The sequence below is a fragment of the Lissotriton vulgaris genome, chromosome 1_1 (assembly GCF_964263255.1).
Source record: "Lissotriton vulgaris chromosome 1_1, aLisVul1.2, whole genome shotgun sequence".
Lineage (NCBI taxonomy): Eukaryota > Metazoa > Chordata > Amphibia > Caudata > Salamandridae > Lissotriton > Lissotriton vulgaris.
This window is the reverse complement of record NC_141685.1, coordinates 91,535,623-91,551,407: the sequence shown is the minus strand read 5'-3', so window position 1 is coordinate 91,551,407 and position 15,785 is coordinate 91,535,623. Positions and strand designations below refer to the sequence as shown.

Sequence of the window (15,785 nt, the reverse complement as noted above, 5' to 3'; positions counted from 1 at the left end):
CAGGTGCATCCACCAGGCTTAGTGGGGCTACGCCCCTACGCCCCGATGGATGCACCGCAGCTGTAATTTTTTCATTTTAAATTAAAATGTTCACACACTAAGAAATATAAAAAAAATTTAGACCAGGTGTGTTTATCGCCGTAAGCACAAATTCCTTTTTCTGTAAGAAGAATCTCCAGTCTCCCAATGTTTTCTCAATGAATTGTTCCTCCTCACAAATGTCTTGTTCTTCTTATTAAACTTTTTTTTAAAATGATTAAAAGTAGCCTTCTTGAGTCAAAATCCTATTGATAAAATTAATTCCCAAAACAACACACTTAAAATGGCTGCCGAGCAACCAGATCTATTTCTATTCGGCAATTGCCCTTGTTTTTACCCAAGCTCCTTTGCAACTCTTCAAAATGAGGGTTGAAACACAAAGCAGCTTTCTTTTCAAGTTGAGCTTGTTTTCTCCCACAATCCTTTATGCGCATTCGAAAACGAGGCTTGGACTTCGATACTTGCACCACTTCGAGGTTTCCTCGTGCAACAACTCGAGCAGCTCTGACATCACTGGGTTACCTACTTTTATCGATAAAGAAAGTCATTCATCAAAAATCCGAATCACTCTCCAGCAAGCAGCCACTCGATATACAACCTTGATGGTTTTCAGGTAATCCAACGCGTTTCTTTTAACTCTCGTTTTCAATTTTTTTTTAAACCTCGTTTCGATGTTGAGGTTGACCATGCTCCGCTTCTTCCACCTCTTTAAGTACACCTTTCTCCGTACTCCGCGATCGTCGCCAGTGTAATAAAGGTACTTCTCACAGCAAGATTGATGAGACACAGGAGGTCTTTATTAATCAACCTCAGCCATCCCAGATCCAGCAATAACTGACAAACTAGGAATCCTCTATCATCAGTATTCTATGTTAGAACAGGGGAGACAGAATCTAAATACATCACAGGCCCCCTCTTAATTTTAGTATTCAAACTATTATCAGTCCATGACTTTATAATATATCCCATCTCACAGTCTGACAACAATTTGGTAGTCATTAGAATCAAAGCAATCCTGTACAACTCGCGGGAGCATGTGACTGGTAACGGGAACAAAATGAAACCCTGAAAAATGTAAACTAAAATCCACCCCCCTAATACCCCCACCCTAGAAGCATCAGTCACCCCAAATCATATGTAATAATCACATTTGAAACTCAATGGCAAAAAGTGAAAATAGAAACAATCAAGCAAAAGGAGTGATGCACTTTGAATGAAGAGTCCCTTTTCTTTTCTCTTTCAGGGGCTTTGTATTGTGCAGAAAAGCTGAACATGAAGTCAGTCCTTTCATACATGGTCTCTGTTGCCACATGGGTGTTGTTTCCCCTGAACCCCTGGGTGTGGTGAAGACTGTCTGCAGCAGGAGCAACTTCTACCCCCAATGACTTCGGTGTGCTAGATTCTTTGATGCCTCCTCGGTTTATGTAGTGTTCTTTGCGGGATGAAGATATTTCATCAGACGCCCTTTGAATCCCCTGTATGTGTCAGTGTGAACTGAAGGAGGCTCAAAGGCAACATCTTGTGTGCCAGACACAGCCCAGTGGAGCAGAGGTCCTGTCTTCCAGATCTTAGCCAAGGCACTGAGAGCATTTTGAAGGGCTTCTTTTGTGAACCCAACCAGGCACAGCATTAGACTCACTTCAGTCAAATCCAGGAATCAGCAGAAACATAGACAGTGCCTTTAACAACTTTCTCCAGGAAACATGGGGCATATTACCAAGCAATAGCGATAATTATCGCTATTGCTTGGTTAGCGTGAAATAATTATCGCCGAGCTGCGGCGATTTTTATCGCAGATAAACCTTGGTATTACCAAGGTTTATCGCAAATGCGATAAAAATCGGCCGCAATGCATGAATATCGCTGAAAAGTCAGCGATATTCATGCATTAGCGAGCTAATGCTCTTAGCCATGTTATCCACCTCCCATTGGATAACATGGCTAAGAACTGCTCAGGGTAGGTGTTAGCTTTTGGAGATTTTCGCGCTTAGCGCGAATAACTCCAAAAGTTGGTAATAGGAGATAGCGATGTTAGCAACTGTTTTCAGTCGCTAACATCTTGGCACGCCCACTTTGCATGTCATTAGTGATAAATATCACTGACATGCAAAGTGGGGCCCAAGATGGTCGTTATCTCCTACTAGCTGTCGCTAACTGGTGTTAGCAACAGCTAGGTATTAGGGAGATAATTTTATCTCCGCTTTCTTGGCTTTTAAAGCCAAAAAAGCGGAGATAAGCCCCCTTGATAATATGCCCCTATAAGTGTGACTTCTCTCTCAGAAAAGACAGGATGCTCTTCCAAGGACAATTTCAAGCAGAAACAGCACAGTGTGAAAGTTAAGAGACAGAAGGTACTCATAGGAACTCAAGCGGGGAACTACTTTGTGACCATTGTAGAGTTGAACAACACTGACATGAAGTGCAATTAAACTGCAACACACATTTCATATCTTTTTGCAGAGATCACACACTTGGCAGGGACGTGTCAGTGTAGCGCCTGCACTGCTTTCAGGCGCTTTCATCTCTGAACGAAGAGCGTGTTCCTCCCCCTTACTCCAGATGAGCGCACATGTATGTGCTTCACAGAGGTCAAGGTTTTGAGATTCTTAGGAGACAAAAAGAACTAGCCTATTGATGACCTCACCGGAAGTGATGTCACATTACATTTGACGTTAATAATGTCAGAGGAAGAAACATTTGTGAAATTATAGGAATGATGAGTAAACAGGTAACATCCAAATCATTAATGCAGACATCTAAATTAACATTACACCGAAAGTATAATTTGTGCAGCCGCAAGGTGAAATATTGAAAATGTAGTGATATCAAAATGTCTGACAGTGGGTTTGCTGAACTCTTTGAAGTGAATAGTGTCTCCCTCTTTAGTTGTAAGCGTCTACTCTGCACATAGTAGAAGTGCGACCAAAGTCACATATGGAATACTGGGACCCCCTCCTGTCTCCCAGTTATAAGATTCAGCCATGTGTGAGTGAGACTTCAGCACGACCTCTAAATGTGTGAATGTCACTCATGATGAGTAAGACTTAAAGGATCTGATGTGTATGCATTTTCAGATCTAATGTCACTTCAGAGGCAACAAATGCAACTTCCCTGACGGTGCTACGAAGCCCTCCTACACCCGCACATTGATAGTGCGTTGAAGAAGAGTGTCTTATGATAGGAGAGAGGGTTACCACCTGGCCGGTCTTTTATAGGCATGGCATGGCCTGTATTTTCATGTCCCAGCCAGCACAAAAGTAGGAAGATTACATAAAGCTGGCATTTTTCCTCTAATGGGTGCAAACTTAAAATATCAAATATAAGCAGAAATCACTTTAAAATGTGTTCTAGAGCTGCCTTAATGAATCCCGACTGAAAGTTAAAGTAAATAAAGACAGCAAAGCCATGTTAAAAATGAATACAAACACTGTTATTCAAATTCTTATTGAAGAATAATATCCGGGCCTTTGCAAATTCTTAAAACATGACCAAAAGGCAGGTGGTAACTCTAATAAGAGCTTGTATGCAGAACTCTGACATTTGTTAGTGCTGGAATACCCTCTCATCCTCAGACCCGGCACCGGTCACTCATTGCCAAGGGACCATCCACTGAGGGAGAAATCTGTGAGAGTCAAACCCGATTGTTCTGTCTCATGAATGTATTAAGACTGTAATCTACTTTATTTTGTTTTATAAGTGAAACTTTGGGGGGAGAGAGTGGGTAAAAAATGCAGAGAAATGCAAAATTTAATTTGGGGCAAATCGTTGGAATGTTGTTTGAGTATACACAGCCCTATCAAATATAAAGAATTACCCACAGAAACAGGGAAAATAGAAAAACAGAAAAACGTTGACTAGTTTAATTCTAGCAGTTTTCTTACATTTTCATGTATTTAATGAAACTCAGGCTGTCATTTCCAATTCACTCTTAAAGACTGGAGGCAGTAGTTCCGTCAGCGGTTACCAGAGGGCGCTCCTCGCCTGCTGATGAAACTCACTGAGCTGCACATTGGCTGAAAGGGAGAAGGGTTTCCTCTTCTGGGTCAGCGGCGACAGAGACAGCACCAGCAACGGCGGTGACATCTCTTCCGGCCTCTCTTTGTGTGTGTTCAGCTGCAGCAGAGGAGGAAGGAGCCCTGTCTGGTGGGCAGTTACCTCCATCTACAGATCCCCCTCCCTCAGACCCCAGATCTGACCCCCCAAGGCCCCCCAGGGGGAGGAGAGAGCCTGGACACGTCTACACAGGTCTCTGCTCAGGTAGGAGATTGTTAGCACCTTTGCTGTGTTTGTAGAAATAGACTGAATAATCCTGGAGGGAATCTCTGCAGGAGCCGGGCTGAGCTGGGCCCTTCTATCCGGGGGCCCCTGGTCCTGAGCTGGGCTCTTCTATCCCGGGGGCCTTGGGGCTGAGCTGGGCTCTTCTATCCGGGGGCCCATGGGGCTGAGCTGGGCTCTTCTATTCGGGGGGGGCCTGGGGCTGAGCTGGGCTCTTCTATCCGGGGGGCCCTGGAGCTGAGCTGGGCTCTTCTATCCAGGGCCACTGGGGCTGAGCTGGGCTCTCCTATCCGGGGGCCCTGGTGCTGAGCTGGGCTCTCCTATCCCGGGGCCCCTGGGGCTGAGCAGGGCTCTTCTATCCGGGGCCCCTGGGGCTGAGCTGGGCTCTTCTATCCGGGGCCTCTGGGGCTGAGCTGGGCTCTTCTATCCGGGGGCCCCTGGGGTTGAGCTGCTCTCTTCTATCCGGGGCCCCTGGGGCTGAGCTGAGCTCTTCTATCTGGGGCCCCTGGGGCTGAGCTGGGCTCTTCTATCCGGGGGCCCTGGGGCTGAGCTGGGCTCTTCCACCCGGGGGCCCTGGGGCTGAGCTGGGCTCTTCTATCCGGGGGCCCTGGGGCTGAGATAGGCTCTTCTATCCGGGGCCCCTGGGGCTGAGCTGGGCTCTTCTATCCCGGGGCCCTTGGGGCTGAGCTGGGCTCTTCAATCCGGGGGCCCCTGGGGCTGAGCTGGGCTCTTCCATCTGGGGGCCCTGGGGCTGTGCCGGATTCTTCTATATGGGGGCCCCTGCCGCTGAGCTGGGCTCTTCTATCTGGGGGCCCTGGGGCTGAACTGGACTCTTCTATCTGGGGGCCCCTGGGGCTGAGCTGGGCTCTTCTATCCGGGGCCCCTGGGGCTACGCTGGGCTCTTCTATCCGGGGGTCCCTGGGGCTGAGCTGGACTCTTCTATATGGGGGCCCCTGGAGCTGAGCTGGGCTCTTCTATCTGGGGGCCCTGTGTCTGAACTGGACTCTTCTATCTGGGGGCCCCTGGGGCTGAGCTGGGCTTTTCTATCTCTAGGGCTTAGCAGGGCTCTTCTATCCAGGGGCCCCTGGGGCTGGGCTGGGCTCTTCTATATGGGGCCCCTGGGGCTGAGCTGGGCTCTTCTATCCGGGGGCCCCTGGGGCTGAGCTGGGCTCTTCTATCCGGGGTCCTGGGGCTGAGCTGGGCTCTTCTATCCGAGGGCCCCTGGAACTCAGTTGGGCTCTTCTATCCTGGGCCCCTGTGGCTGTGCTGGGCCCTTCTATCTGGGGGCCGCTGGGGCTGAGCTGGGCTCTTCTATCCGGGGTCCTGGGGCTGAGCTGGGCTCTTCTACCTGAGGGCCCCTGGAACTCAGTTGGGCTCTTCTATCCTGGGCCCCTGTAGCTGTGCTGGGCCCTTCTATCTGGGGGCCCCTGGGGCTGAGCTGGGCTCTTCTATCCGGGGAACCCTGGGTCTCTGGGGCTGAGCTGGGCTCTTCTATCCGAGGGCCCCTGGAACTCAGTTGGGCTCTTCTATCCTGGGCCCCTGTAGCTGTGCTGGGCCCTTCTATCTGGGGGCCCCTGGGGCTGAGCTGGGCTCTTCTATCCTCGGGCCCCTGGGGCTTAGCTGAGCTCTTCTCTCCGGGGGCCCCTGGGGCTGAGCTGGGCTCTTCTATCCGGGGGGGGGGCCTGTGGCTGAGCTGGGCTCTTCTATCCGGGTACCCCTGGTCCTGAGCTGGGCTCTTCTATCCTGGGCCCCCTGGGGCTGAGCTGGGCTCTTCTATCCGGGGGCCCCTGGGGCTGAGCTGGGCTCTTCTACCAGGGCGGGCCTGGAGCTGAGTTGGGCTCTTCTATCCAGGGGCCCCTGGGGCTGAGCTGGGCTCTTCTATCCGGGGGGGCCTGGGGCTGAGCTGGGCTCTTCTATCCGGGACCCCTGGGGCTGAGCTGGGCTCTTCTATCCGGGGGCCCCTGGGGCTGAGCTGGGCTCTTCTATCCGGGCCCCTGGGATTGAGCTGAGCTCTTCTAACTGCGGCCCCTGGGGCTGAGCTAGGCTCTTCTATCCGGGGGCCCTGGGGCTGAGCTGGGCTCTTCCATCCGGGGGCCCTGGGGCTGAGCTGGGATCTTCTATCTGGGGGCCCTGGGGCTGAGCTGGGCTCTTCTATCCGGGTGCCCCTGGGGCTGAGCTGGGCTCTTCTATCCGGGGGCCCTTGGGGCTGAGCTGGGCTCTTCAATCCGGGGGCCCCTGGGGCTTCGCTGGGCTCTTCCATCTGGGGGCCTGGGGCTGAGCTGGGCTCTTCTATCCAGGGGCCCCTGGGGCTGAGCTGGACTCTTCTATCTGGGGGCCCCTGGGGCTGAGCTGGGCTCTTCTATCTGGGGGCCCTGGGGCTGAACTGGACTCTTCTATCTGGGGGCCCCTGGGGCTGAGCTGGGTTCTTCTATCCGGGGCCCCTGGGGCTGATCTGGGCTCTTCTATCCGGGGGCCTCTGGGGCTTAGCAGGGCTCTTCTATCCAGGGGCCCCTGGGGCTGGGCTGGGCTCTTCTATCTGGGGCCCCTGGGGCTGAGCTGGGCTCTTCTATCCAGGGGCCCTTGGGGCTGAGCTGGGCTCTTCTATCCGGGGCCCCTGGGGCTGAGCTGGGCTCTTCTATCTGGGGGCCCCTGGAGCTGAGCTGGGCTCTTCTATCCGGGGCCCCTGGGTCTGAGCTGGGCTCTTCTATCTGAGGGCCCCTGGAACTCAGTTGGGCTCTTCTATCCTGGGGCCCTGTGGCTGCGCTGGGCCCTTCTATCTGGGGGCCCCTGGGGCTGAGCTGGGCTCTTCTATCCGGGGAACCCTGGGCCTCTGGGGCTGAGCTGGGCTCTTCTATCCGGGGCCCCTGGGGCTTAGCTGAGCTCTTCTATCCATGGGCCCTGGGGGGCTTTCCTTCCGCCCTGGGGGTTGATTGTTGTCATCATGTGTGTTAAAGAGGGGATCTGTGCACTGCATCCTACTGCACTATCATTAATATGCGCAAGCTGCAATGCATCTCACTGCACTGTGAGGAATCTGTACACACTGGACTGCAACTGACTGGACTATGAGTAATCTCTGCACAGCATCTCACTGAACGATGGAAATCACTGCATGCTGCACTGCATTTTACTGCCTGAGGAATATGTGCTACTGCATTGCATCTTTACAACACTGTGAAGTATATTTGCAGTCTACACTGCATCTTACTGCACTGTGAGAAATCTGTGCACGCAGCCCTGCATCATACAACACTGTAAGAAATCTCTGTGCGCTGTACTGTATATACTGCACTCTGACCAGTCGGTACATGCTGCACTGCATCTTACTGCACTATGAATTATCTATGCACACTGCATTGTTACTTACTGTACTGTGAGGACTCTATGCGCACTGCACTGCATCTTACTACACTGTGAGAAACCTGTTACACTGCACTGCATCTTACTGCACTATGAGAAACCTGTCACACTGCACTGCATCTTACTTCACTATGAGAAACCTGTCACATTGCCCTGCATCTTACTGCACTATAAGAAACCTGTCATACTGCACTGCGTTGTGGAGTCGTGTGCGGAGGGTGTGATGGCATACTATGTCGAATGTGGCAGAGAGGTCTAGTAGGATGAGTGCTGCGGTTTCTCCTTTGTCGAGCATTATCCTTATATCGTCTGTGGCAGTGATGAGTGCGGTCTCAGTGCTGTGATTTTTTCGGAATCGGATTGGGAGGTGTCGAGTGTCTTTCTGTCTTCTAGGAAGTGGGAGAGCTGGGTGTTGACGACTATTTCGATGACCTTGGCCGGGAAGGGGAGGGAGATTGGCCGGCAGTTGTTCGGTCGTCTGGGTCCGTCTTGGGCTTCTTCAGTAGTGCGTTGACTTCTGCGTGTTTCCAGATTTCCGGGAAGGTGACTGACTCGAAGGAGCTGTTGTTGGTGTTGCAGAGGTGGGGAGTGATGATGTTGCTAGCTTTATTGAAAATGTGGTGAGGGCAGGGGTCCGATGGGGATCCGGAGTGGATGTAGGCCATGGTGTGAGTGACATCTTCTTTGTTGATGAGGGTCCAGGTGTGGAGGAGGTTGGTGTTGCTCGGGGCGTCGGGTTCGTGGGTGTCTGCGGTTTGTTTGGGGCTGAAGCTGTTGTGAATTTCTTCTATCTTGCGGCGGAAGTGGGTGGTGAGGGAGTTGCAGAGCTCTTGTGACGGAGGGGGTTCGTTGGAGCAGGTCCTGGGGTTTGAGAGTTCTTTGACGATGCCGAAGAGTTCTTTACTGTTGTGGGCGTTGTTGTCTATGCGGTTTTTGAAGTGGGTTCTTTTGGCGGTGCGGATCAGTTGGTGATGCTTGTGGATGGACTCTTTGAGTGCGATGTGGTTGGGTTCGGTAGGATCCATGAGCCAGACCTTCTCTCTTTTGCAGTGTTCTTGTTTGGAGTTCTGTAGATCAGTGGTGAACCAGCTGGCCTTGGCACTGTGCAGGGTGTTTGAGGACTTTTTGAGCGGCGCGAGGGTGTTGGCGCAGTCTGCTAACGAGCGATGCAGGTCGGTGGCAGCTGTGTCGGGCCGAGGTTTCTGGCCGTGGGGTCTGGGCGAGTGTGGAGATAAGTTGTTCTGTTGAGACTTTGCTCCAGTTGCGTCGGGGGGGTTGTGTGCGGTGGTGGTGAGTAGGTGGTTTCTGGTAGGAGAAGTGGATGCAGTAATGGTCTGTCCAGTCGAGTTCGGTGGTGTGGCCGAAGGAGACGTGGCTGTTGGCAGCGAAGATGGGGTCGAGTGTGTGGCCTGCGGTGTGAGTGTGCGAAGTGAAGAGTTGTTTGAAGCCGAGGTTAGCGAGGTTGTCCAGCAGGTGGTTGATATTGACGTCATTGATATTTTCCAGGTGGAAGTTCAGATCGCCAATGAGGATGTAATCCGCTGAGGCGAGGGCCTGGGCGTAGTGCTCCCTCTAACCTGCAGTAAGTGACTGCCTATTAGCAGGGTTGTGTATTATAGGAACAGGTAATAAACCAAAGGCAGCAACCTGGCACCAGTGCACGCCTGCAGACTCAGCAGGGAACCAGCAGACTCAACAGGTAACCAACAGACGCAGAAGGGAAGCAGCAGACTCAGCAGGGAAGCAGCAGACTCAGCAGGGAACCAGCAGACTCAGCAGGTAACCAACAGACTCAGCAGGGAACCAGCAGACTCAGCAGGGAACCAGCAGACTCAGCAGGGAACCAGCAGACTCAGCTGGGAACCAGCAGACTTACCAGGGAACCAGCAGACTCAGCAGGGAACCAGCAGACTCAGCAGGGAACCAACAGACTCAACAGGTAACCAACAGACTCAGCGGGGAACCAGCAGACTCAACAGGTAACCAACAAACTCAGCAGGGAACCAGCAGACTCAGCAGGGAAGCAGCAGACTAAGCAGGGAACCAGCAGACTCAGCAGGGAACCAGCAGACTCAGAAGTGAACAAACAGACTCAGCAGGAAACCAGCAGACTCAGCAGGAATTCAGCAGACTCTACAGAGAACCAGCAGACTCAGCAGATAACCAACAGACTCAGCAGGGAACCAACAGACTCAGCAGGGAACCTGCAGACTTAGCAGGGAACCAGCAGACTCAGCTGGGAACCAGCAGACTTAGCAGGGAATCAGCAGACTCAGCAGGGAACCAGCAGACTCAGCAGGGAACCAACAGACTCAACAGGTAACCAACAGACTCAGCAGGGAACCAGCAGACTCAACAGGGAAGCAGCAGCCTCAGCAGGGAAGCAGCAGACTCAGCAGGGAACCAGCAGACTCAGCAGTGAACCAACAGACTCAGAAGGAAACCAGCAGACTCAGCAGGAATTCAGCAGACTCTACAGGGAACCAGCAGACTCAGCAGGTAACCAACAGACTCAGCAGGGAACCAGCAAACTCAGCAGGGAACCAGCAGACTCAGCAGGTAACCAACAGACTCAGCAGGGAACCAGCAAACTCAGCAGGGAACCATAAGACTCAGCAGGGAACCATCAGACTCAGCAGGGAACCAGCAGACTCAACAGGGAACCAGCAGACTCAGCAGGGAACCAACAGACTCAGCAAGAAACCAGCATACTCAGCAGAAAACCACAGACTCAGCAGGAAACCAGCAGACTCCGCAGGGAACCAGCAGACTCAGCAGCAAACCAGCAGACTCTGAAGGGAACCAGCAGACTCAGCAGGGAACTAGCAGACTCAGCAGGAAACCAGCAGACTCAGCAGGGAACCAGCAGACTCAGCAGGAAACCAGCAGACTCAGCAGGGAACCAGCAGACTCAGCTGGGAACCAGCAGACTCAGCAGGTAACCAACAGACTCAGCAGAGAACCAGAAGACTCAGCAGGGAAACAACAGACTCACTGTTGCACTCTGCAATCTTGTTTCACAAGCTGACCGTCCGAGGCGTGACAGTTCTATCAATTCAAAAGTGCTTTATTCGAGTATTACTCATAAAAGCAGACATACAAACACATAATAAAATACAATTAAATTACAAGATCGAATATGACATAAGCACATTGAACATAATAAGGAATACAATCACATTTTAGCATACTTCGTACAATCCTAGGTGCAAAGTTCATTTGATTAAAATCAGGTTAAAAAAACAGTCCAATATCACTATTAAAAATCAGTAAAAGTTTTTAAAATTATTCATCCGATAAGACACCTCACGTGGGAACGGAACAGAGAATAGATAATCTAGCAGTCTCTGTTCAATTAACTAAGCAGAGAGTAGTTACCCTACTAGCAATCTCTTCCTAATTACCCACGCCCACCCCAGATACTTTGCAGTCGCTATTATAATCCAGTTTAGGGAGGTAGATTTTATAATACGCAAGGCTACCATACTACTTTTAGTACCCAGGTTTCTACAAATAGGAGCCAACCAAACACGTCTGGGAGCGGAATATACATAACAGGAGAACAAGAAATGACCTAACGTTTTCTTTCCTTCCCCACATACTGGGCAAGTAGCTGGACCTCCATCGCTCCACCTTGATGTTAAATTGCGTAGAGGTAGAGAACCAGCCCTCATTTGGAAAAACAGTTTCCTATCCATGGGTTTCGTTATAAAATCCCAGTACATTTCATACGTAGGAAACAGCTTAACTTCAAGGAAAGCAGTAGTCATAGACCCATTGTTAGTGCTAAGCAAACTCCTGTTTTCAACCCGTTCCCAGAAAAGATTTTTTATAAATGACTTAGATGGAAAGGATGACCCGGCTGGATCGGACCACAGTTCATTTAGTCCTAATTCACATAATGCAAATTTTAATGATTTAAACCATCTAATTTTGTTAAATCGGTCCGCTTTGACAACATCAGCAAACCCTTCTGCATAATGTGACAACTCAGGGGTGGTCCAGATTCTACGCCAATATAATATCGGACGAAGTTTACAGATTGCCGAGATTTCTTTCCTGCCAAGGTCATATCTAAGAGGCAAAAGGGGACTGCTCTGTGGGGTACCTGTGAGTTTCCGAAGGAAGTTATTTTCCGATGTCTGTAGCTCCAGGAGGTTTTCTTGCCCCCACAACTCTGCCCCATACAATGCTGACCCTATTGCCTTAGCCTCGTATATGATCAAGGGGGGTTTAATCGGTTAGGTCAATGATTTGCTGTGCTCCTTAATGATGGTACCAGCCAGTTGTTTATGTCTTAGTACTGCAATGTTTAAATGATGGTTCCATCTATTATCATTTGAAATGTGGATCCCCAGGTAAGTAAAAGAATTGACTACTTCAAGGTAACGCCCACTCATGGATATTTTAGATTTGAAATTTCTATAAGGATTAAAAACCATGAGTTTTGTTTTAGCTGCGTTTACCTCCAAGCCGTGGTCACTACAAAACTTGTCAAAAATTACCAGTGCCTTTTGCAGGCCGCTGGGGGATTTCGATAAAATTAAGGTGTCGTCGGCAAACATTAAAATAGGAACTTTTACACCTGCGAGAGAGGGAGCATCCAGAGACTGAGATTGCATACGGGAAACGATGCCATTAATAAAAAGAGTAAACAATGTTGGTGCCATAGAACAACCCTGTCGAACCCCACGCTCAACAGGAAAATCGACAGTGTCGTTTCCATAGCCACCCCATTGGATTTCAGCGTAAGTACCCTCATGGAGTCTCATGATCAAGGTCAACAGGGTCATTAAGACCCCCAGAGCTGCCAGCACCTCCCACAATTTTGCCCTAGGCACCAGGTCGAATGCAGCCCGTAGGTCAACAAATGCTGCATAAAGACTACCTCCACCCAGTACCACAGTCCTCCACTGGATCAATTGAAAACTGAAGACCTGGTCCACAGTGCTGGTTGCTCTGCGAAACCCAGCCTGGAAAGGAGATAGAACATTCTGCTCCTCTACCCAATCAAGCAGGTTATTAATAATTACACGCCCTACAACCTTTTGAACGGTGTCAATTAAGCTGATGGGGCGGTAATTACAAGGTTGGGCACGATCTCCCTTTTTATATACTGGAATAATGACAGCGCCCCGCCAGGATACCGGAATTTCAGCACCCCTAGCAATGTGATTTAGTAATAAGCAGATGTATTTGCTCCACCTATCGGTGTCGTTTAAAAAAACATCCGCAGGGACCCCGTCAATGCCCGGTGCTCGGCCACTGTGAACAGATTTCAGGGCAGACAAAACTTCACTCTGAGCAAAGATATCATCATATGCGAACAGGTAAGTAAGGCAGGAACTGTTACCGAATTGGTCCCTGGAAGAATATTGTTCACTAAAAAATTTGACCCATGCATCATGAGAAACATTGGGGCATATTATCAAGCCTGTGCGCTAAAATTATCGCCGCTTTATCGGCCGAAAACGGCCGATAAAGCGGCGATAATGGGCTTGATAATATGCTCTATGGAATTCCAATCGAAGCACATGTTAGATGTGAAGACATCTAACATGGGCTTCGATTGGAATTCCACAGAGCATATTATCAAGCCCATTATCGCCGCTTTATCGGCCGTTTTCGGCCGATAAAGCGGCGATAATTTTAGCGCACAGGCTTGATAATATGCCCCATTGTTATTGGGAGCATCTGGGGGCCTATCGTGACCCCACTTGACAATGTGCCAAAATTGTCTAGAGCATTTACGATCGCTTGCACATTTCAACTTCTGCCAGTGGGCTTCGTCCCATTCTCTTTTGGCCCTAGCAATAGAATTTTTATAGTGCTTCCTGGCAGATCGAATCTCGCCCAGGTTGTTACTCTTAATGGCAGCTCCTAGGTTGGATCTTGCCGCCCTACAATCCTGATTATACCACTTTACAGCTTTATGTGGGGAGACCCTGTTGTTATGTACAGGTTTTAGGAAGTAACTTTTAACTTCATTAAAGAGAGTCGTGTGTGCTTTAGTTATGTCTTCATATCCCTGTGAGGTCCCAGCTACGCTCTCCAGGGCCGCAATGGCCTTGTCTGTCGCTGCTCCTATTTTTTCGAGGACCTGCTGGTCTGTCCTGACACCTGACCATCTTAACCTGCGCATATTGTTAGTTGGAACAATCATCGGGAGCAAAGGTAGGTCAGAAGGGGTTGATGTTATTACTTTAAACGACCACCAATTATGAGAGACACATAGAGGGTCGTGGTCGCTTTCTGGTCTTGCTGTTACCACCATGTGAGGTAGTGTGGCTCACTGGTTAGAGGCGGCAGACCCGAGAGCAGAGGACGGCCCGGGACCAGGGTTCGATTCCCGGCGTGGCAGGTTTCTGGACCAGGGTCAGCGGACTCGATAATTCTCTCGCCTCGGTGCCCACTCTGATCAGCGATCACACTCGGCAACTCTGGGCATTAGCTTGCCTCATCCTCACTACCGGCCCCACCAGAGCGCCGGGGATGCCTGGTCTCACCCTGGAGATACCCATTAAGGGACCATCTCTCAGGGAAGCCAGGAAGGGTTTCGCAGCGGTCGAAGCGCCTTGGGACCCTACGGGTAAGTAGTGCGCTATATAAATGCCTATACATACATACATACATACATACATGTCGCTAACAGATGACCACATAGATATGCTGCAAATGACATAATCAATGCGGCTTTTGTTTCGCCCGTTATTAAAAGTCATGGCAGGAACACGATCTGACTTTGTTCGACCATTCAGGGCTCGTAGCCCATACTCCAGGCACATTGCATTTAAGCCTAGTATGTCAGCCGTCCAGCGAGTTATCGCGGGAGTGTCTAATGTAGGGATATCCCATAACTTATCTTCCTCTACCCCGAGAGGGGAGTCACCAGTGATGAGAGGTTCAAAAGTGCGATTTAAATTGCCTGCAATTAGTATGTTTTTCCCTGCAGAATGTATCTCAAGGAGATTGAAGAGGCTCAAAAGAACCTCAGATTTACCTTTGTTTCCACCTCCAGCATAGATGTTATAAATATCTATGGAGATGGGTAGATCACTAGTGAGTCTGATGAGCTGGATATCTTTTTGGTCAAGCTCCACACATTTTACAACAGTTTTTAAAGACTGCCTAATCCATATAGTAAGACCCCCCATCGGACGCCCTTTAGGGCCCTTAGAAGCAGGAACATGAAAATGTATATACCCCAAAGCAAAAACAGGGTCACACGCCCAAGTCTCTTGGAAGATACAAAGATCGTACTTATTAATAAATCCAAACCAGTCAGCACAATCCATCTTGGAACATAGACCAGCCACATTCCAAGACAAAAGGTTCCCCGTGTTAGTTGTCATGACAGAACTAGGGCGTGTAGTAGTCTCATGCATCATCTTTCCACCAATATCGTTAGGATTAATAATTTCATTGGATGGGCCTGCTTGATCCTCAACGGGGTGCCCCTTAGTACGATCTTTAGTTAAGTAGCTGGCCTCGCCAATAGTGCTTTCATCACAGACAATCAGTGGCATTGTATTACAAATAGATGGTTGTCAATCACAAGCATTCAAGTTTGATAATGCAGAGAAACGATTTTCCAACCCCAAGCCCCAGTCCACCGAGGCAACATCCTTCCTCCCCCTCTTGGTCACAATGTTCCATTTGGTTCTCAAAATACTTGAATTCGGACCACTTCCCTTCCTTGGGTAGAAGAAGTCCAAAGTCAGTGGAACAATTGAGGTTGATCTCCGCTGTGGTGGTAAAATATTGGGCAAAATGTTAGGCAAGACCCCTGGGTCAGAAAAGTGAAGGACAACACACTCCCCCTTAAACTTTTTGACCCTGTCCCCAATCCACTGAACCCTTCCCTTCTCTTCCGAGAGTTGCTGCTTTCCCCATGGAGAAATTACCATGTTGTTGGTCAGCCATGATAAAGATTTGTTTATTAAGGAAGATGTTGTTTCGTGTTCACCTTGGGCCAAGGGAGGGACGTTAGCAAGGACAAGTACCAATGGGGAAGCTTCAACTACAAGCTCAAAAGTCCCTTTCTCAATGATTGGGTCAACAACAACGGGAACTGAAGTCGAGACATTAGGAGCATCACCTGGAAAGATAAT

At 49.9% G+C, this 15,785-nt stretch overlaps 1 protein-coding gene across 1 annotated transcript in view; it reads left to right on the top strand.

Moving 5' to 3' along the window:
* Nucleotides 1-4,188: 4,188 nt before the first annotated feature.
* LOC147737513 (uncharacterized) overlaps nucleotides 4,189-15,785 on the top strand; it is an 89,388-nt gene continuing 77,791 nt past the window's right edge. Inside the window, exon 1 of the mRNA XM_086935300.1 lies at nucleotides 4,189-4,296. The gene's annotated coding sequence lies outside the window, so the exon portion shown is untranslated. The remainder of the gene's footprint in view (nucleotides 4,297-15,785) is intronic.